Below are 21,615 nucleotides of genomic sequence, written 5' to 3'. Positions count from 1 at the left end.
GTCATCACGCTCAGCCTTGTTCTTCTTAACTATATAAAGTTAACAAGTCTTAGTGCTGCTGTCAGTGACAAAGATCCTGAAATTGGTGTGGAAATTAAACGCATAAGCCTTATGTTTTCTCTACTGCTTCGTTCAGGTCCCTCTCTGTAACTCATGTGCGAATGTCTTCAGGTTGAAGTGAGGGTTTCATTTGTGTGCATCCGCATAGTACATGATTGGCTGCTTAGTTGGCTTATTCATTCAACAGTAATTCTTTGAGTTATTGGTACTAAGTAACTATTTGCCCTGAGTCCAAATCTTTATTAATCTTCATGGCCCTTCCTGCCATTCACTAGGTCACTGTGATGCACGGATGCATCCAAGCTGTACAGCCAGCAGTGGTGGTCATTTAGGACCCAGAAACACTCCTCACCCCTCTGTAATGTGTTCTGAAAAAGAGCTCCTTCAAGCACAAAATTATAATTCCTTTGCAAAATAAGGACTTATTGATCACCTTCTATGTGCCAGAGACTATTCTAGGTGTTGGAGATGTAACAGTAAACCAAATGCAAGAAATCTCTGTCTTTGATGGAGCTTTGATTTCACGGGGAGGCACTAAGAGCAAATACAGTCACGCATTGTGTAATGACAGGGATACATGCTGAGAAATGCATTGTTAGGTGATTTGTCATTGTACAAATATCATAGGGTGCTCTTACACAAACCTAGGTGGTACAGCCTACTACACACCTAGGCTAGATGGAATAGCCCAGTGGTCCCCAGCTTTTTTGTCACCAAGGACCAGTTTCATGGAAGACTGTTTTTTCATGGACCAGACTGGGGTGGGTGGGGCAGTTTTGGGATGAAACTGTTCCATGTCAGATCATCAGACATTAGTTAGATTCTCATAAAGAGCACACAACCTAGATCCCTCACATGCACAGTTCACAATAGGGTTTGCCCTCCCATGAGAATCTAATGCTGCCGCTGATCTGACAGGAGGCGGAGCTCAGGCAGTAATGCTTGCTCGCCTGCCGCTCACCTCCTGCTGTTCAGCCCAGTTCCTAACAGGCCACAGATGGATACAAGTGCACGGCCTTGGGGCTGGGGACCCCCGGTATATAGCCTATTGCTCCTAGGCTACGGCATGTTATTATACTGAATACTCCAGATAATTGTAACACAATGGTGAGCATTTTTGTGTATCTGAATGTAGAAAAGGCACAGTAAGAATGCAGTAGAAATAATGAAAAATGGTACACCTCAATAGGGCACTTACCATGAATGGAGCTTGCAGGACTGGAAGTTGCTCTGGGTGAGTCAGTGAGTGTGGTGAGTGAATGTGAAGGCCTAGGACATTATTGTACACTATTGTAGGCTTTATAAATACTGTACACTTAGGCTGCACCACATTTACGAAGAAAAGTTTTTCTAGCCAGTTTCAGTGGCTCACACCTGTAATCCCAGCACTCTGAGAGGCCAAGGTGGGAGGACTGCATGAGTCCAGGAATTCAAGACTAGCCTGGGCAACAAACTGAGAACCCATCCCTACAAAAAAGAAATATGGTTCTTTCTTCAATAGTAAATTAGCCTTAGCTTACTGTAACTTTTTTACTTTATAAGCTTTTAAATTTTTTAAACTTTTTGACTGTTTTGTAATAACACAGCTTAAAACATAAATACATTGTATAGCTGTACAAAGATATTTTCTTTATATCCTTATTCTGCCACCATTTTTCTATTTAAAATGTTTTCCTTTTTAAACTTTTTTATTAAACACTAAGACACAAACACACACATTAGCCTTGGCCTACACAGGATACAGGGTCAGCCGCATCAATATCACTGTCTTCCCCTCCGCATCTTCTCCTACTGGAAGTTCCTCGGGGCAGTAACACCCATGGAGCTGTCATCTCCTATGATAACAATACCCACTTCTGGAATATCTTCTGAAGGACCGGCCTGAGGCTGTTTTACAGTTAAGTTTTTTTCATAAGTAGGAATACCTTCTAAAATAACAAAAAATACTGGCCGGGCGCAGTGGCTCACGCCTGTAATCCCAGCACTTTGGGAGGCCGAGGCGGGCGGATCACGAGGTCAGGAGATCGAGACCATCCTGGCTAACACAGTGAAACCCCGTCTCTACTAAAAATACAAAAAATTAGCCGGGCGAGGTGGTGGGCGCCTGCAGTCCGAGCTACTCGGGAGGCTGAGGCAGGAGAATGGCGTGAACCCGGGGGGCGGAGCTGGCAGTGAGCCGAGATCGCGCCACTGCACTCCAGCCTGGGTGACAGTAAGACTCCGTCTCAAAAAAAAAAAAAATTAATTAATTAAAATAACAAAATATATAGTATGGTAAATACATAAACCAGCAGCATAGTCACTTGTTATCATTATCAAGTATGATGTATTGTGCATAATTGTGTCATATTTTGTTTTTTTGTTTGTTTTGAGATGGAGTTTCACTCTTGTCACCCAGGCTGGAGTGCAGTGGTACAATCTCAGCTCACTGCAACCTCTGCCTCCTGGGTTCCAGCAATTCTTAGTAGATTTTTAGTAGAGACGGGGTTTCACCATGTTGTCCAGGCTGGTCTCAAACTCCTGATCTCAGGTGATCCACCCGCCTTAGCCTCCCAAAATGCTGAGATTACAGGTGTGAGCCACCGCGCCGGGCCTCATATTTTTATATGTGTCATATTTTTATATGACTCTCAGGGCAGTGGGTTTGTTTACACCAGCATCACCACAAGCAAGAGTAATGTGTTGTGCTGTGTTATGATGGCTGCAACATCACTAGGCAATAGAAATTTCTCAGCTCCGTTATGATCTTATGGGACCACCATCGTATATGCGGCCTGTTGTTGACTGAAATGTCATTATGCTGCACATGACTGTAAGTAATTTTGCTCTGTTAGAAAGTGGCATATGCTCTGGAGTAAAATAAACTGGAGGGACGGTTGCAATGTTAAATGAAAAGGATAGGCCTTACTCAGCAGATAGGTGATTGGGATTGAAAGAATGAGCATTTCTGGAAGGACATATTAGAAACAGAAAAATCATTCATTTCTGGAAGAATGTTTTAGAAACAGAAAGCAGCCAGTGCAATAAATGTTTCTTAAGAGTGTATGTGGGGCCAGTGGCTGGGCATGGTGGCTCACGCCTGTAATCCCAGCACTTTGGGAGGCTGAGGTGGGTGGATCACGAGGTCAGGAGATTGAGATCATCCTGGCTAACATGGTGAAACCCTGTCTCTACTAAAAATACAAAAAAAATTAGCTGGGCATGGTGGCGGGCGCCTGTAGTCCCAGCTATTCGGGAGGCTGAGGCAGGAGAATGGCGTGAACCTGGGAGGCGGAGCTTGCAGTGAGCTGAAATCGTGCCACTGCATTCCAGCCTGGACGACTAAGCAAGACTCTGTCCCCCACCCAAAAAAAAGGAGTGTATGTGAGGCCAGGCGCAGTGGCACACGCCTGTAATCCCAGCACTTTGGAAGTCCGAGGTGGGTGTATCACCTAAGGTCAGGAGTTTGAGACCAGCCTGGACAACATGGTAAAACCCCGTCTCTACTAAAAATACAAAAATTAGTTGGGCATAGGAGGCAGAGGTTGCAGTGAGCCAAGATCATGCCCCTGCACTCCAGCCTAGGCGACAGAGCCAGACTCTGTCTCCAAAAAAAAAAAAAAAAGTATATGCAATATATCAGATGCTGCAAAATGCAAAGATTAGTAAGATACCTCTACATGCCTTAAGGATTTTACAGCTCTCCAAGGTAGGGAGAACTAAGTCAAATAAAAAGCATTATATATAACCTGCTGTTATAAGTGTTTGGCATACAGTACTAGGTGGAAAAGAAATTCTTCTGACTTGGATAGTCAGGAAATGGGGGAGGGATCCAGAGAGGGTAAAGTATGTAAGAAGAATAGTTGTGGGGCTGTTGCAACAGGCCAAATGGCACTGAGGACTGAGACCAAAAGTGTAGTTGTATGATTGATGACGAAGGGGGGTAGTTAGGAGATGGTGGCATTCAGAGTTAGGAGATCAGTTTCAAGTTTAATTCTGCCACTTGCTGTGTTTCTTTGGATGCATCACACCCCTTTAAGGCATTAATTTCCTTATGTAGAAAGTGGGGAGTGGAGTAAGATTGTTCTCTGTGAGCTTGCAGGACTGGAAGTTGTTCTGGGTGAGTCAGTGAGTGTGGTGAGTGAATGTGAAGGCCTAGGGTATTATTGTACTCTGTGAGCTTTTTGAACAAGCAGTATATTCATTCATTTTTTTTTTTGAAGGCATACATATTGCTTTATTTAAAACATACGGTGAAGAGAGCCAGGCAAGGTGGCTCATGCCTGTAATCCCAGCACTTTGGGAGGCTGAGGTGGGTGGATCACCTGAGGCCAGGAGTTTGAGACCAACCTGGCCAACATGGTGAAACCCTGTCTCTACTAAAAATACAAAAATTAGCGAGGCGTGGTGGCATGCACCTGTAATCTCAGCTATAGAGAGGCTGAGGCAGGAGAATCACTTGAACCTGCGAGGCAGAGGTTGCAGTGAGCTGAGATCACGCCACTGCACTCAAGCCTGGGTGACAGAGCCAGACTCTGTCTCAAAAAAAAAAAAAAAAAAAAAAAGAAAGAAAATGAAGAGAAAATATCTAGCTATTTGAACGTAATCATTCCAAACATAGAAAACACACAATTAAAACAAGTGAAGGAAAGCTACTATAAAATAACAGATTAGATACTTTTTAAGGATCACTTATAGTAAATCTAGAAATGGAAAAAAAATCACAGAGACAGAATTTGTTTAGCGCTAAGTGCAAATTCTGCTGAGATGTTAGTGGACTGAAGCTCAGAATTTAAGCACTGCAGCTGTTCTCCAGCGGCCTAGTGCTGCTGTCTTCTGCAGCGCTCCCATCCTCGGCCTTCCTGCCCTGACCTGTCTTCAGAAGCCCCTGGCGAAGGCAGCGATGGCGACCACCTGCAAGATGGCCTCCAGGCCGTGGAGCGCCAGGAGTGTGGCGCTGAGGGCCCAGTCCACCCACAACACCAGGGTCTGCCAAAGCAGGAAGTGGGCAGAGAGGAGGACGGTGCCAGCCGTGATGGCCAGGCTGGCGGCCAGCAGCCTCTCAGCCTCTGTCAGGTTGCCCCTGGTGCCCAGGTATAACTGTACTGCTTCCCATCAGAAACAACGGAGTGAGATCGAGGACCAGGTAGCAGTGAGGATAGCTGAACACCTGACCTCGTGCGCGGCCGCCGTCTTGCTCACCCCCTCATTCATTTACTGAGTAAATATTTATTCAGTCTTGCCAATATGCCACGCATTGTTCTAAGTCCTGAGAAGCCATCGAATGAACCAAAGCCCCTTCTGTTGAAGGAAAGATCATGGTGAACAAACAAGCATCATACAACACCAGGTGGTGATACGTGTTATGAAGGTAAATAAAACAATGGTAAGGGGAGTTCTAGAGCAACAGGACTGCCATTTTAGATTGAGTGTCCAAGAAGGACTCTGAGAGTCATCATTAGAGCAGACTACCGAGTGACATATAAGAACGTCACACAAGTGGGAGTTGAGCAGTGAGAACACATGGACACAGGGAGGGGAACATCACACACCGGGGCCTGTCAGTGGGGTGGGGAGAAAGGGGAGGGAGAGCATTAGGGCAAATACCTGATGCATGTGCGGCTTAAAACCTAGACGACGGGTTGATAGGTGCAGCAAACCACCATGACACATGTACACCTATGTAACAAACCTGCACGTTCAGCTCATGTATCCCAGAACTTAAAGTAAAATAAAAAATAAAACTTTTTTTTTTTTTAAAAAAAGAACATCACACATGGGAAGGCCTGGAAACCTTATTGTAGTTATCCTGTGAGAAGAATAGCCACACACCAGAGCAAGTGGGCACTGAGCAAGGGGAAGAGTGGCGATAATGACTTTGGAAGAAATAACCAAGGACCAGATCACATAGGACCTAATTAGCCGTAGTAAAGATTTTGGATTAGTTGCTCATGGGTGAGATGGGGAGTCACTGGAGGAGTTGAGCAGGGAAGTAACATGATCTGATTGATTATTTAAAGGGATTTGTCTGTAGGAAATTAGACCATAGAGAGTGGAAGACAGAAGCACAGAGACAAGACAATAGGCCCTTGCAGTAATCCAGGCAAGTGATAGCCAAGGGTGGCTGGGACCAGAGTGGCAGTGGTGGGGTTTCTAGGTTTATTTGGAAAGTGAGTCCTACAGGATTCGCTTAAGTTGTGAGACAAAGAAGAGTTGAAGTTGAGGATAACTCCATCTGCTGTTTTTCTAGCTTGGTCTCTCTAGAATCTCATTACAAAAATTATTTCACCCCCTGAGAAATTCTCACCCATTAACCCTGCCCTCTTCATGTCTACACTCATCCTTCCCTGGCTTGTATTACATGGCCTGCCATTGCACTCACTTCTTTGCACACATTTTCAACTCTGCTGGCTCCTTTCTTCTTCTGCCATTTTCCTGGCAAAGAACCCAACTCCAGTTTGGTCCAACTTTTCCCTGCTTTGCACTAAAGCCTGATTGGTTAGTTAAACAAGGCTAGAGAAGAACGCCAGGGTATGTTTCACTATAAATGTATGACCTCAAGCCTCAAGTGCTGCCTAGCAGTCCCACTATATTAACTCATCAGTTCATTCTTCTGCTCTCCCAAGTAATATTTCACACCTTCTCAAATCTCTAAACACAACTTCTTCTGCTTCACTTGCAGATCCTGCCTGCTGTGGTTTGGATATGGATGGAGTTTGTCCCCACCAAAACTCATGTTGAAATGTGATCCCACTGTGGTAGTGTTGGAAGTTGGGGCCTAGTAGGAAGTGTCTGGGCTATGGAGGAACATCCCTCATGAATAGCTTGGTGGTGTTCTCTGGCTTGGTAGTGAGTTTCTGCCCTCTCTCTCTTGATGGGATTGGTTCTTGTGGGAATAGATTAGTTCCAGTGAGAGTCAGTTGTTATAAAGCCAGGAGCCCCTCAGATCCTCCCCTCATTGCATATGCCTGCTTCTCTTTTGATCATCTCCACCATGTTTTGACACAGCATGAGAGCCGTTGCCAGAAGCCAGGGCCATGTCCTTGAACTTCCCAACCTGCGAAACCATAAGCTAAATAAACCTCTACTCTTTATAAACTACCCAGTCTCAGATATTCTTTTATAGCAACAGAAAACAGACTCAGACTCTTCCCTTGGTATTTGCTGCACTAGGAAAACAAAAGCAATCAGGGGTCATATGTTTTCATCACCAAACCCATCAAACTTCTTACATCTCCTCCTTAATGGACTCACCCTTTCCCGCCATTGTAATGCCCTGCTGTGTCCCAAGTGGCTAGCTCAGGGCCTGGCACACAGTAGGCACTCAGTATTTTTCCACTGGGATGAATAAGGCCAACCTCTCAAGGACTTCATATTTGTAATTCATCCCTCTCTCTTAGCCCTAATCAATTTTCTGTCTTGATTGCATCATAACCATCATTATACAAACATGCTATATTTTCTTTCATCTTGAAGAAACCCTACTTTGACCTTTCATCCCCCTCAAATTTCTACCACATTGTTCAGTTCATCTTTATAATTAAACATGTCTGAAGAACTGTCTAGACTTGCCATCTCCACTTCCTTTCTTCACAATCTCTTTTGAAGCCCCTCCAAACAAACTTTTATCCCCAGCGCACACTTAAACTACTCTTGTTAAGTCTACCAGTCACCTCCACGTTGCCAAATCTAATATTTAATAGTTAATTCTCAGGCCTCATCTTACTCAACCTCTCAGCATTTGACATTGTTTATGATTCTTTTCTTCTAAGAATACTTGGCTCTCATGACACAACACACTCCTGGTTTTCCTCTTCCCTCACTAGCCATTGCCTCTCAGTCATTTGTTGGATAGTCCTTTTCTTCCAAATATGTAAAAGTTGGTTTAACTCGAGGCTTAAACCTTGTACCCCCGCTACTCTGTTAACAGGCTCACTCCTTGGGTGATTTCATTGAGTCCCATGGCTTTAAGTACCATGCATTGATGTTTCCTAAATGTATATCGTTAGCCCAGACTCATGCAGTTATCTGCTTACTGTCCATCTCCACTGAAATGTCTTACAGGTATCTCAAACTTGTCTAAATCCAAATATGTGATTCTCACATTTCCAAAAAAAAAAAAAAAAAAAACTTCCTTCTTTCATAGTTTTTCAAAACCACCTCAGTAAACCACAACTCCATTCTACCAGTCACTTAAGTCAAAAACATTGGGCCTGGTCTCGATTCTTTTCTTTTTCTCACACCTTCAGCAACTTCTGTAGGATTACCAATTTTTGAAACACCTTTGAAACCTCAATTCAGGCATCCTACAATGGGTAGGTCAGGGAGTACGTCCATAGAGTAGGCAGCCAAGGCAGGTTAGAAGTGAGGCTGTGAAGGATTCAGGTAGGTGTTGGATGGGCCGTGCTGTGGATATTGAGTTCACCAGGAGTGATAACAGGAGTGCTGGTGGAGGGAGGCTGAGGTGCGCTCACAGAGGGGCAGTGCTAAGTGAAGGAATTCCTTTATTGCATAGCTAACAGGAAATCTCTAACACATTTTTTAAGCAGAGAATTTTATGATTAGGAATAAAAATTATATACAGTAATCCCTCAGTATCCATGGGCAACTGGTTCCAGGATTTCCCACAAATACCCAAATCTATGGATGCTCAAGTCCCTTATATCAGATGATGTAGTATTTGCATATAACCTACACATATCCTCTCATATACTAGATCACCTCTAGATTACTTATAATAACTAATATAATGTAAATGCTATGTAAACAGTTGTTATACTGTATTGTTTAGGGAATAATGACACAAAAAATATCTGTATATATACAGTTACAAACACAGCCATTCTTTTATTTTTTGTTCAAATACTTTTAATCCATGGTTGGTTGAATGCACAGATACAGAACCCACGATATAGAGGGCTGACGTATATCATCTTTTGATAGATGGGAGATACATAGGTAATTTTGAAACTGATTTTCCAGTTTATACAGTGTATCAAAACTATCCCCTAGAAAAGAGGAAATATTTTATCAGAGTGATTACCATAAAAAAAAAAATCTTATCAAACGTTTACATCAAATTGAAAAAAATGCCAAGCCCAGATGGTCTTGTGTATGTTGGGTGGGGATGGTCTTCTACCAAAGATTTTAAAGAGTAGGTAAGTCCAATGCTTAAAACTTTTTCAGAGCAAAGGGAAAAAGTGCGGTTCTTTTTAATGAATTAGTTTAACACTGATGCCAAAACCTGGCAAAGACTGTACAAAGCAGAAAATGAACTGGCCAGTCTCACTCATGAATATTGGCATTAGAGATCATAAATAACACATTAGGAAATGTAATCTGACAGCTCATTAAAAGAAATATTCCAAAATCAACCTGGGTTTATTCCGATAGCAATACAAGGATGCTTGATACTAGGTAATCTAATTATATATTAATAATATTAATAGATCTGAAGAGAAAAATTTTATATAGTCAAAACTGTAGATATTGACAAGTTATTTGGTACAATTTAATGGCCATTCTTGATTAAAAAAATATAGCAGAACTTAACAAAGTTTATCTGCCTTGTCCTCCAAATCCAACAATTTTTAATGGGCTGTTCCCACTAGAATGAGATATAAGAGAAGGACATTCACTATCATTATTACCACTTAGCATAGTATGGAAAGAGGTAGCCAACACAACTGGGAAAGCTGTAGTATGAAAAGTGCAAAAGTGAGAAAGATTGAAATTATATTATCACTCTTTGTTCATGGTTAAGTCTTCCTTGGGTAAATCCAAGAAAGTAATATTTCAAAACTTCTATAAATAACAGAGTTCAATGATATAGTAAGGTATAAAATTAATATACAGCAATCAAAAACTTTCATATCTACAAAGTCAAATTAGAATATATAACAGGAAAAATCTATTTAAAATAGCTATTGCAAAGTACTAAAAAAGCTATTGCAAAGTACTATTGCAAAGTAATAAAAAAAGGACAAGATCTATATGAAAGAAACTTTAAAAAATACTATATGGTTAGGCGTGGGGCTCATGCCTGTAATCCCAGCACTTTGGGAGGCAAAGTTGGGTGGATCACCTGAGGTCAGGAGTTCAAGACCAGCCTGGCCAACATGGCGAAACCCCATCTCTACTAAAAATACAGAAATCAACTGGGCATGGTGCTGTGTGCCTGTAATCCCAGCTACTCGGCAGGCTGAGGAAGGAGAACCCAGGAGGTGGAGGTTGCTGTGAGCCGAGAATGCGCCACTGCACTCCAGCCTGGGTGACAGAGCAAGACTCTTGTCTCAAAAACAAAAACAAACTATAGAACACAAATAAGATTTGAATAACTGAAAAGACATATCACATCCTCAGAGGCGTTAATATAAAAAAGTTCACCATTCTGCCCAAGTTAATTTATAAGATTAACACAATACCAATAAAAATGTGAGTAGATTTTTTCTGTTTTTTTTGTTTGTTTGTTTGTTTGTTTGTTTTTTTTTTGAGACAGAGTCTCACGTACTCTGTTGTCCAGGCTGGAGTGCAGTGGTGTGTACTTGGCTCACTGCAACCTCTACTTCCTAGGTTCAAGCGATTCTCCTGGCTCAGCCTCCCGGAACTTGGCTCACTGCAACCTCTACTTCCCAGGTTCAGGCGATTCTCCTGGCTCAGCCTCCCGAGTAGCTGGGACTACAGGCACATGCCACCACGCCCAGCTAATTTTTGTGTTTGTAGTAGAGACTGGGTTTCACCATGTTGGCCAGGATGGTCTCGATCTCCTGACCTTGTGATCCGCCCTCCTTGGCCTCCCAAAGTGCTGGGATTACAGGTGTGAGCCACCACGCCCAGCCTAATTTTTGTACTTTTAGTAGAGATGGGGTTTCACCATTCTGGCCTGGCTGGTCTCAAACCCCTGACCTCAAGTGATCTGCCTACCTTGGCCTCCCAAAGTGCTGGGATTACAGGCGTGAGCCACTACACCCAGCTTAATTTTTGTACTTTTAATAGAGATGGGGATTCACCATTTTGGCCAGGCTGGTCTCGAACCCACTGACCTCAAGTGATCCGCCTACCTTGGCCTCCCAAAGTGCTGGGATTATAGGCTGTTTGGTTTTGTCTTGATCTGAGGCTACTTTGAGGGGTTAGAGGAGGAGAGAGAGGACTAAGGAAGCTGAATCTAAAATTTGTATAGTTAGGAAAGCTGTAAAACAAGAGAGCAGTAAGGAAGAAGTGACTTGACTAGGTATGAGAACATAGAGTTAGGGATTCCTCCATTGTGGCAGCTGAATGTACAAACCAGTATAACAGAATATTAAAAACAGAATAGAAGTCTAGAAATAGACCTAAGTCTTCATGGGATTTAGTAGATCATCAAGCTGTCATTTGAAATCAGGTGGGAATCCAGTAACTGTTGAAAGGGGCTCCAGGCCAGCAGTATGGTCTTCCGTGTTAAGACTAAGACTCCTAACTGTGGTTCGTGCTCTTAACATCACCCCAACAGTTGGGATTTTTTTTTTTTTTTTTTTTTTTCAGTTGGAGTTTCACTCTGTTACCTAGTCTGGAATATAGTGGCACAATCTGGACTCACCACAACCTCCACCTCCTGGGTTCAAGAGATTCTCCTGCCTCAGCCTCTCAAGTAGCTGGGACCACAGGCACGTGCCACCATGCCCAGCTAATTTTTGTATTTTTAGTAGAGACGGGGTTTCACTATGTTGACCACGCTGGTCTCGAGCTCCTGACCTCATGATCCACCTGCCTCAGCCTCCCAAAGGGGATCATTTTAAATATAGAATGTGTAGAAGTCAATTTGGAAGGGAAATTCGATCTGGAAAACCTTTTATTTTATATTTCCTAGTAGGTGTTGAGGGGAGGGGTGTGTTACAAAGAGCAGTGACTATATGGAAGAAGGGATGCATGAGTTAACAAATTATCGACATTAAAAGAGGTATTTCTTACAAAAATCATCTAATTTGCATTCAACAAATATTAAAAATCCATTATGTGCTTAAGATGAGTTGCTAATAAGGCAAAGGTTAAGGACATATAAATTAGAAAAGAGAACCTAGAGGACGTCTATTCTGGTTATTTACTCTGGCTAATTGTTCTAGAATAATTATCCTCATTATCCTAATGTGAAACACCAAGTAGGACTCTATGTGTTATGTTATGAAGAAAGATGTTTTGCTAATGAGATCCACACCTATCTTTGATGTTCAAAGTGGGAATATAGTGTAGCAAGAAGAAAATTGTTTAAAATATTTCCAATTGTATATGTTATGCATATCATCTAAACATAAACATGATGCATTGAAAAAATGCTGTTGGCAAAGCAATTTAGAAATTCCAGAAAATAAGCCAGGTGTGGTGGTGCGTGCCTGTAATCCCAGCACTTTGGGAGGCTGAGGCAGGCGGATCCCTTGAAGTCAGGAGTTCCAGACTAGCCTGGCCAACATGGTGAAACCCTGTCTCTACTGAAAATATAAAAATTAGCCAGACGTGGTGGCATGCACCTGTAGTCCCAGCTACTCAGGCTGAGGAAGGAGAATTGCTTGAATCTGGGAGGTGGAGGTTGCAGTGAGCTGAGATCGCACCACTGCACTCCAGCCTGGGTGGCAGAGTGAGTGAGAATCCCTCTCCAAAAAAAAAAAAAGAAAGAAAGAAACTCCAGAAAATACCTTTTCATTCAACTCTGAAATCAAAGAATACACCATTGCTTTGTGTTCTGTTTTTGACTTTTTTCTCTTTTCAGTTTTCAGCATATGCCAAGTACTGCCAAAGAGGTTCTTGCATTTGAAGGGAGGTCAGTTATCAGTGCCAAAATACTTACTGTGAGTCGATAGGGAATTTTTCCATCTGCCATTATTGGAAGTTATATTTGATGATATGTTCACTGAATCTGGGAAACATTCACAGAATTCCCATTGTCTTAGCAGAAAGGATATCAATCATGAGTTATGCAATCTCTTGTGTAAAATTCACCCCTAAAGAGATGTATTAGATCTAGATTTTTGGCAGTAAACAGTTGGCTTTAATAGTCGTGACAGAAATCGAAATTTCCCTGTTTCCTGTTATTCTTTGAACTGGCATGTCAGCTTCTGTTTTAGGCTTTGTTGATAAGAAATATTTAAATCAAAGGAAGACTTTGAAGAAAAGGCAGTAGTAACCTTGCTGCCATACCTGTAAACACAGGAGGCTTATTTAACATGATGCTTGAGAGCGTAGGTTTGGGGCAGCTTTTCCACCTGTCAGAGCTCAGTGGCCTTGGGTAAGTTGCTTTCGTCTGTGAGGTTCAGGTTCCTCAACTGTAAAGAGATATAAACCACATGTTCTGATTTGCTTAGAACAGCCCTGGTTTACAGCTGTTATTCTGTGTAATTATTAATTGAACCCCCTTTCACTCTCAGAGGTGTTCTGGTTTCGATAAAATTACATAGTTACCCTACCTACCTTGGAGAGCTGGTGTGAGGTTGAAGTAAATTAATGTTTGTGAAACCCTTAGCACAGTGCCTGGCACATAGTAGATGCTCAGATGATGATGATAAGTATTATTAAGCTGATTGGTATTTCAAACCACGCTTCAAAGAAAATGATTCAAAAGACAATGTCTGTTTTTATAAAAATTTGGCCACTCTCCCAATCATCTTGTCTTTTGTTCCACCCACATAGAATTTCCTGCCCAAAGCAATAAATTTGAGAGGTTTCAGCAGCTACTGACGAATTTCTGATTGTCATGGCTTTACAGGTTATCTATGTGTGGAACTACCAGTGTTTATGCTATCGCTAGCTTGTTCATCAGGGTACACGTTAGGATATAGAACTTTTTCACAAATTAGATCTTATTTTCCACAAACAGCCCCACGAAACAGATTATTTTAATAGCTATCACTATTATTTTAATCTGGAAATGGAGACTCAGAAATATGAAATGGCTTTCTCAAGATCACATAGCTCGAAAGCACCAGGAAGCATGCGAAGGCGGGGCTTCTTGCAGGGAGCATGTGAAGGCGGGGCTCCTTGGAGTTCATTTCTTTTCATTGCGCCATGCTGGTTAAGCAAAAGGGCAAGATTACTCAGTTACCCCACTTCCTCCTCATTATGCCCAATTTTGTCATCTCTTATTCCTCTTTGACTTGTCTGGTATGCTTCACTCAATTTTTTTTTTCCCCCAAAAAAGTTTTTAAGTGCTACTTGGTCTCAGTATATGGATCCCATTCTTGGCCTAGGGTAGCTTACAGTCGAGAAGTGATTACTCCGTGTCCAATCATGTGTTACTGAGTCTCTGTGAGTAATTTCAGGAAACTGTAGAAACACAAATGAGTCAATGCTCACTGCTCTGCAGTTGTGGCACCTTCTTATTCTATGCCATTGCAGACAAAAAGGAGAAAATTGGGGTCTGTCATTCCCACGCCTTTTTGCCTGCAAACCAGTGAGAATGTCTCCAATGACCCATTCCAGTTTCTCTTGCTGTTTCCATCCCACTACTCTGTAATCAGGGTCTGTTTATACCTGCCTTCTCTTCTAGATTAGTGGACAGCATCCCTATCTTGTTGATCTCTGTGTTTCCAGTATGATGCCAAGCACCTGGCACACGGAAAGGCTCAGGCGCCAGGGACTGTGCTCGGTGCTGTATGTGAATATATTCAGATTTATTGCAACCATGCAAAGTAGCTTTGATTATGCCCATATCATGGATGAGAAAACTGTATCTTGGAGAGATTAGATCACTTGCCTAAGATCACATAGTTTTTAAATACTGAAACAAGATCTTTCTTTATTAAAACACCTTTTATTGAAGTATAACTTACATAAAATAATCTATACACATTTAAATCTATACATATTTAAAGTACACAACTTAATAAATTTTGACATATGTATACACACAGGAGACCATTACCATAATCAAGATAGTGAACACATCTATCACCCCTAAAAGCAAAACCAGCATTTAAACCTAGACTTACGACTCTAGAGCTCATGTTTTTCCCCCAGTAATGAGTGTATGGGGAGTAGAGCCTTTGCCACAGCTCTTTCCTCCTAACCATTCTCTTATGGGGAGTTTTGCATTGTTGAGATAATACAAAGAGCATCTTTTACAACCCAATTGTCCATCAATAAAAAATGTGAATAAATTAGTACTGGAGTGGAATGTATACCCCAGTGAAATGAATGAATTATAGTTTCACACAACTACATGGATGTGTCTTAGAAAGATAACAGTAAGAAAAACACAAAGAGAATAATACTATTCTTGTAAAAGTCAAAGCAAGTTTATGCACACACACACACACGCACACATATAACAAGAAGTAATTAGGAACACAAAATTCAGGCTAGCGGTCACCTCTGGGGAAGTAGGGAGATGGGATGGGGCATGGAGGGAGATGCAGGTTATTAGTAATATTTTAGGTCATGGGTTGAGTAGTGAGTTCTTGAATATTCATTATGTTATATGATTTTAATACATAATTTGTTATACTAAAATATGATTACAAACAACTTACTATATCAGTTTAAACATACATGTTCTAATTAAGTATTTTCTTTAATTTGAGGAAAGGATCGCTTAATAAGGGGTAGTTAAGATCCAAAATATTTTAATTCACTGTGTGATAAGAAAGTTTAGAGCTCTTAGGGCCTGGTGCAGTGGCTCAAGCCTGTAATTCCAGCACTTTGGCGGCTGAGGCAGGAGGATGGCTTGAGCCTAGGAGTTCAAGACCAGCTTGGGCAACATAGCAGTACCCTGTCTCTACAGAAAGTTTTCAAAAATTAGCCGGGCATGGTCGCTTGTGCCGGTCATCCTAGTTACTTGGGAGGCTGAGGTGGGAGGATCGCTTGAACCCCGGAGTTTGAGTCTGCAGTGAGTTGTGATTGTGCCACTGCACTCTAGCCTGGGTGACAGAGTGAGACCCTGTCTCAAAAAAATAATAATACAATAAAAACAAATGAAAAATCAATAAATTAGCCAGGAATGCTGGTGCACATCCATAGTCCCAGCTACTTGGGAGGCTGAGGCAGGAGGATTGCTTAAGCCCAGGAATCTAAGGCTGCCATGAGCTATAATCACTTTGCTGCACTCTAGCCTGGGCAAGAGGGCAAGACCTCATCTCAAAAATAACAACAACAAAAGAAAGTTTAGAGCTCTTGATAAAGCAATTAGATTTGAGGTAAAGGGACTGATATAATGCATATGAAAGAACGAACAATTAGGCTGGGCACGGTGGCTCACACTTGTAATCCCAACACTTTGGAGGCTGAGGCGGGCGGATTACCTGAGGGCAAGAGTTCGAGACCAGCCTGGCCAATGTGGTGAAACCCCATCTCTACTAAAAATACAAAAATTAGCCAGGCATGGTGGCATGTGCCTGTAATCCCAGCTACTTGGGAGGCTGACGCAGGAGAATTGCTTGAACCTGGGAGGCAGAGATGCAGTGAGCCAAGATTGCGCCACTACACTGCACTCTAGCCTGGGCGACAGAGTGAGACTCTGTCTCAAAAGAAAAGAAGAATGAACAATTAAAGTTACTTAATAATATGGATGTGGAAGTCACCTGTTGGCCATGATGGAGTTGCTGGATGAACCATGAACTGTGCTTCTATGTGGATTCATTTCCACTACCCCCACTTTTTCTGTTGTTGTTGGCACCAGGAGAAAAAAAAAAAAAAAAAAGAATGCACAGAGAACAGAAATAAGTGAGGGTCTCTTGTGTCTAAATCTACTAAAAACAGAAGAAGCATATAGCCAAAAAAGGCTGCAGACGTTTTGGCACCCTATGAACTATTAAGGATCTTGAAAACCAAGAGTCAACACAAGAGGTTTAATTCTGGGAGGAAGAGCATCAAAGACTAAGTGTCTTCCAAAAAGGACTGGAATGTATGTTGCTGTCTTCTTAAAGACACCAACTATATAGTTCTGTATAGTTGATATGTTCTATATAGTTTCATCTGTTCTCTATTTTCATGTAATAATTCTAAATGGATACTAAGTTTAGCTCTGGCTATAATTCAGTTTTCTAACTTTTAGTAACAAATCAAAACAAAAAAGACTGAATCTGTGTTTCTTAGTTAATCCCACTTTTGGATCAGTTGGCTGTTCTGAGAAAGAGAGCATATTTCATATGAGAATATATGGGAAAGAGACCCTATTTCAGGCCCCACACTGTCCATCTGGTGAGAGCTTGTCTGATTTCCAGTTAGAACCTAGAAGTCTCTAAAATGCAGGTCTTCCAGCATCCAAAAATTACAAAGTAACTGTCGGTGTTGCCTGTTTCTCTCCCTTTCTAAATGAAGCAATTTGACACAAGGAATCATGGCTTATGTTTCATTTGTGACTCTCCATTCCTTCCAGGACCAGGATATGGGGTATTGGTGAACATTATTGACCAACGGACAGATCCCAAAACTGCATTTAAGTTCTGAGAGCAAGGCAATTTTAAACTCAATTTTTTAAAAAGTCACCCTATATTGAGGGATTTCATTAACATGAAGCATTTGAATGCTACTTGGGTCATTCTGTCCTCTGTATGGGGAGATTGAGTTGATCAAAACATACAGCTAGTAAGTGACAGTGCCAGGATGCTGGTACACACTGTTTTTTTACTTGTATAGCTTTTCAAAAGGTTTCGTTCTTATTTACAGATATAAAGGGAGATTTTGTTTTGAGATCAGAAGACCTAGTAATTTATTGTAAATATTGCCACATTGTTATTTTACTCTGTTTCACAGGAGAGACTTTGGGGTCAGTTCTGGCTTCTAATCTCAACTGCCCACTTGTGAACTTTCCAAAAGTCAAGTTACTTTACTCCTTTGAGTCTCCACTTCCTTATTATTAAACAAGGCAAACACTGTGAAGATTAAACGAGATAAGTTCTATAAAGCCCCCACCAAGGGCAAGGCATATAGCCATCAGTTACTAAATGGTGGCCCTTCTGAAGCTCAAATTCTGAAATAACCTTCTATGCAATTCTGATTCGAAGCTTCATGGAACTTATATTCTTGTCAGAGAGACTAGATACATAAGTAAAATATATGTGTACTAGTTATATGTACTAAAGAGAAAAAAAGAGAGCAGGGAAAGGGGATACAAAATATTAGAAAGAGGTTGAAATTGAATAGGATGAACAGGTAAGACCCCAACAAAAGACGACTCTTAAGGGGACCTAAAGAAAAAGAAGGGGCTACCTGTGTGGATGTCTACGGGAGGAGCATTTCAGGCGTGGGAACAGCAAGTGCAAAGGCCCTGAGGCGAGAGTATGCATGGAAGGTCCAAGGTACAGCATGGAGGATGGTGTGGCTGCAGTAGAATAAATATGGGAAAGAACAGTAGGAAATGCAGTCAGGGAGATAACAGCGGCCAGCTGGTAGATTATGTAGGGTCTTGGAAGTCATAGTAAGGACTTCAGAGGGTTTGAACAGAGGAGCAACATGATCTGACTTACATTTCTAGAAGGATCCCTTTGCCTGCTGTGTTGAGAGTAGACTATTGGAAGAGGAGGAGCAGGGGAGGATGGTCAACAAGGGTAGAAAAATGGAGGCAGTTAAGAGGCCAGTGTAATAATCCAGTATTACTATGTCCATCTTAACGGGCTAATCATGTTGTGTTCTGCCATTGAAATGAGGGAGGTTTTTCTGTGCCCCTGCTGTGTTTATACACACTGGGAGGCATGAAAGTCCTATCATTGTGGAAGTCATCCATGCTGGTGTTTTACTGTCGTTTAGTAGATTGTGAGACCTAACAGTCACATTTGCATATAACTCTATCTGTGCCCTGCTTGTCTGGGGAATTTTCTTGTAAGAGAAAGGAGCACTTTACAAAATGGACTCTCTTTGTCAGTTGTCATGCTGGAGTGATCTGTGGTCATTGTCCCTACGGGGAAGTGCTGTTTCATTATGAGAGTTATCGATTCTGACACTATCAGTCAACTAGAAGAAAAGTAGGTTAGTGGGGCTGATGAGCACCATTGAGATGCTTACAAACGGTAGACAGTGCTTCATCCTGCTCCCACAGCAGACGTCATGTGGAAAAGGGAGCCCTTGCTACAGGGCATAGAGAGCTGTAGCCTGAAAGCTTTACTTTTCTTTCTTTTAAACCTTACTGGTTAGGATTTGCTTCTTATTGCCTTCAAGCTTTATACTGTAATTCAAGGTTGCCTGAAAAATTATATTTATGGGTATGTATCAGGAAATTGGAGTAATCCTCTAATTTACTAGCTTGAAATTCAAACTCAGACATGTGGCCTTTATACAAACTGCCATGAAATTCTTCAGTGACATTAGTTTTAAGTGTGTGTGTGTGTGTGTGTGTGTGTGTGTGTGTGTGTGTGTGTGTGCATCTCAAGGGTAGAGAATATGTATTATAAATCAAACTTAAGTGTCTCAACTGCAAAACAGCTGGAAATAATTGATTTACATCAGTATGGCTTAGCTGCTGCTGACTCAAAAACCCCTTTGATTGTCTTTAAGGATCTGTGTGAGTTTTAACCCTTTTAACCAGAATCAGATCAAGTATCAATGGATATAGTGCAATTTAGTATTATAAGACACCAACAACATGCTCAGTTTATAAATTGAGTATATTTGTCAATTTAATTACAAATATTATTTCACATTTTCCTTAGGTGGAAAAGAAACTGGATGATCATTTTATGTGTTTTATATATTAAGAACTTCAAGTGAATGTGTTGAGATATCTAATTATATGATTTATCTTTTCCACATGCCTTTATTATTGTTAGTCTCCTTGTGGTAAAATGAAAAAAAGTGAGTACATGTCAATTCATGACTTTGCTTTTCTAAAGTCATATCAGCACCACCTCCATATCCACGATTTTTTTTTTTTTTTTTGAGACAGAGTCTCGCTCTGTTGCCAGGCTGGAGTGCAGTGGCACAGCCTCAGCTCACCGCAGCCTCAGCCTCCTGAGTTCAAGTGATTCTCCTGCCTCGACCTCCCAAGTAGCTGAGACTACAGGTGCACACCATCAGGCCCAGCTAATTTTTTTTTTTTTTTAATTTTAGTAAAGATGGGGTTTCACCATTTTGGCCAGGATGGTCTCGATCTCCTGACTTTGTGATCTGCCCACCTCAGCCTCCCAAAGTGCTGGGATTATAGGCATGAGCCACCACGACTGGCCCATATCCATGATATTTAACAGTCATAGACACTTTCACATTTATCATCTTACTGGGTCCTAAGAGCACCTCTGTGGATGCACAAAGGTAGGCTGTATAGCCCCATTTTACAGCAAAGGAAACATCAAAGTTTAGGAACAGACTCAGGTCTTTGGATTCTTAGTCTAGGGCCCTATCGCCAACAGCAAACTATTTTCATTAGCTTTTACCTAGTCTTTTTCAGATTTATAGAGCTCTAGTAGTTGTAGAATAAATACAGATTTTTGCAGCAAGATGAATGCAGTAGCAGTAAACAGTGATGACAGTATTCTTGTGTTTGAATTTTTTTTTTTTTTTTTTTTTGAGACAGAATTTTGCTCTTGTTGCCCAGGCTGGGGTGCAGTGGTGCGATCTCGGCTCACTGCAACCTCCGCCTCCTGGGTTCAAGCGATTCTCCTGCCTCAGCCTCCCCAATAGCTGGGATTACAGGCATGCGCCAGCACGCCCAGCTAATTTTGTATTTTTAGGAGAGACAGGTTTTCTCCATGTTGCTCAGGCTGGTCTCGAACTCCCGACCTCAGGTGATCCGCCCGCCTCGGCCTTCCAGGGTGGGTGCTGGGATTACAGGCGTGAGCCATCGCGCCTGGCCTAAAATTTCTAACCAATGCATTTCTTTATATTTCTCATCTGTGTCCTCTTAGAGACTTGCATTAAATCCAGAAAGGTTAGAACATGCCTTGTAAAGTTAGATAAATCCTCACAAACATAACGTTAAATGAAATAAATAGGTCACAAAAGAAAACAGACAGTGCGATTCCCTTTACAGAAAGTTCAAATATAGGCAAAACAAAGCTGTGGTATTAGAAGTTGGCATAGCAGTTACCCTCGTTTGGGGGTATGTGGTTGGGGTAGGGGGTGTATTGAACTGGGTGCTGGTTGTACAGGTATTCCCTTTGGGAAGGTTCACTGACTTTTTATTCTCCAGTGAAATTCTTTCTAAAAGCTTTATTTTCATAAGTGGTAGTTCTGTTTAAATGCTTCGGACTTAAAGAGCAGTTATTACACATTTATTTTATATTATAAGCTGTCATTTCCCCACGAAAGTCGATTACCCTTTTTTGTTGTGTTCACAAGCAGCCTGCACTCATTTGGCCTTCTTGGAGCATCTTAGTCACAGAACCAGCTGCTGTGGAGCCAGGTTGAAGTCCATCATAAAATGCTTGCCAACACAACTTTCTTGCTTACACTTTTTAAGGTGTTATGGGAAAGAAAGGTATTGAAGAAGGGCTCTTCAGTGAGGATGTTAATCTGTATCAAAACAGACACTTCTAGAAATGTTTTCGTAGAATTCTGATATGGCTGAGAGCAGAGCTTTAGTCAGTGCTGTATAAGTTAACAATTTAACAATTTCACACTGATTTTTTCCCATATAAATGGCTTCGGAAGAGCACAAATAGTTGAACAACAATAGCTCTATCA

General features: G+C 41.6%; 1 protein-coding gene across 16 annotated transcripts in view; it reads left to right on the top strand.

Moving 5' to 3' along the window:
* NHSL1 (NHS like 1) overlaps window positions 1–21,615 on the top strand; it is a 276,666-nt gene that overhangs the window by 225,661 nt on the left and 29,390 nt on the right. The gene's annotated exons all lie outside the window — the stretch shown is intronic.

This window comes from Pongo pygmaeus, chromosome 5, assembly GCF_028885625.2.
Source record: "Pongo pygmaeus isolate AG05252 chromosome 5, NHGRI_mPonPyg2-v2.0_pri, whole genome shotgun sequence".
NCBI classification, from domain to species: Eukaryota; Metazoa; Chordata; class Mammalia; order Primates; family Hominidae; genus Pongo; species Pongo pygmaeus.
The sequence above is the reverse complement of the archived record's forward strand: the minus strand, read 5'-3'. Positions and strand labels throughout refer to the sequence as shown.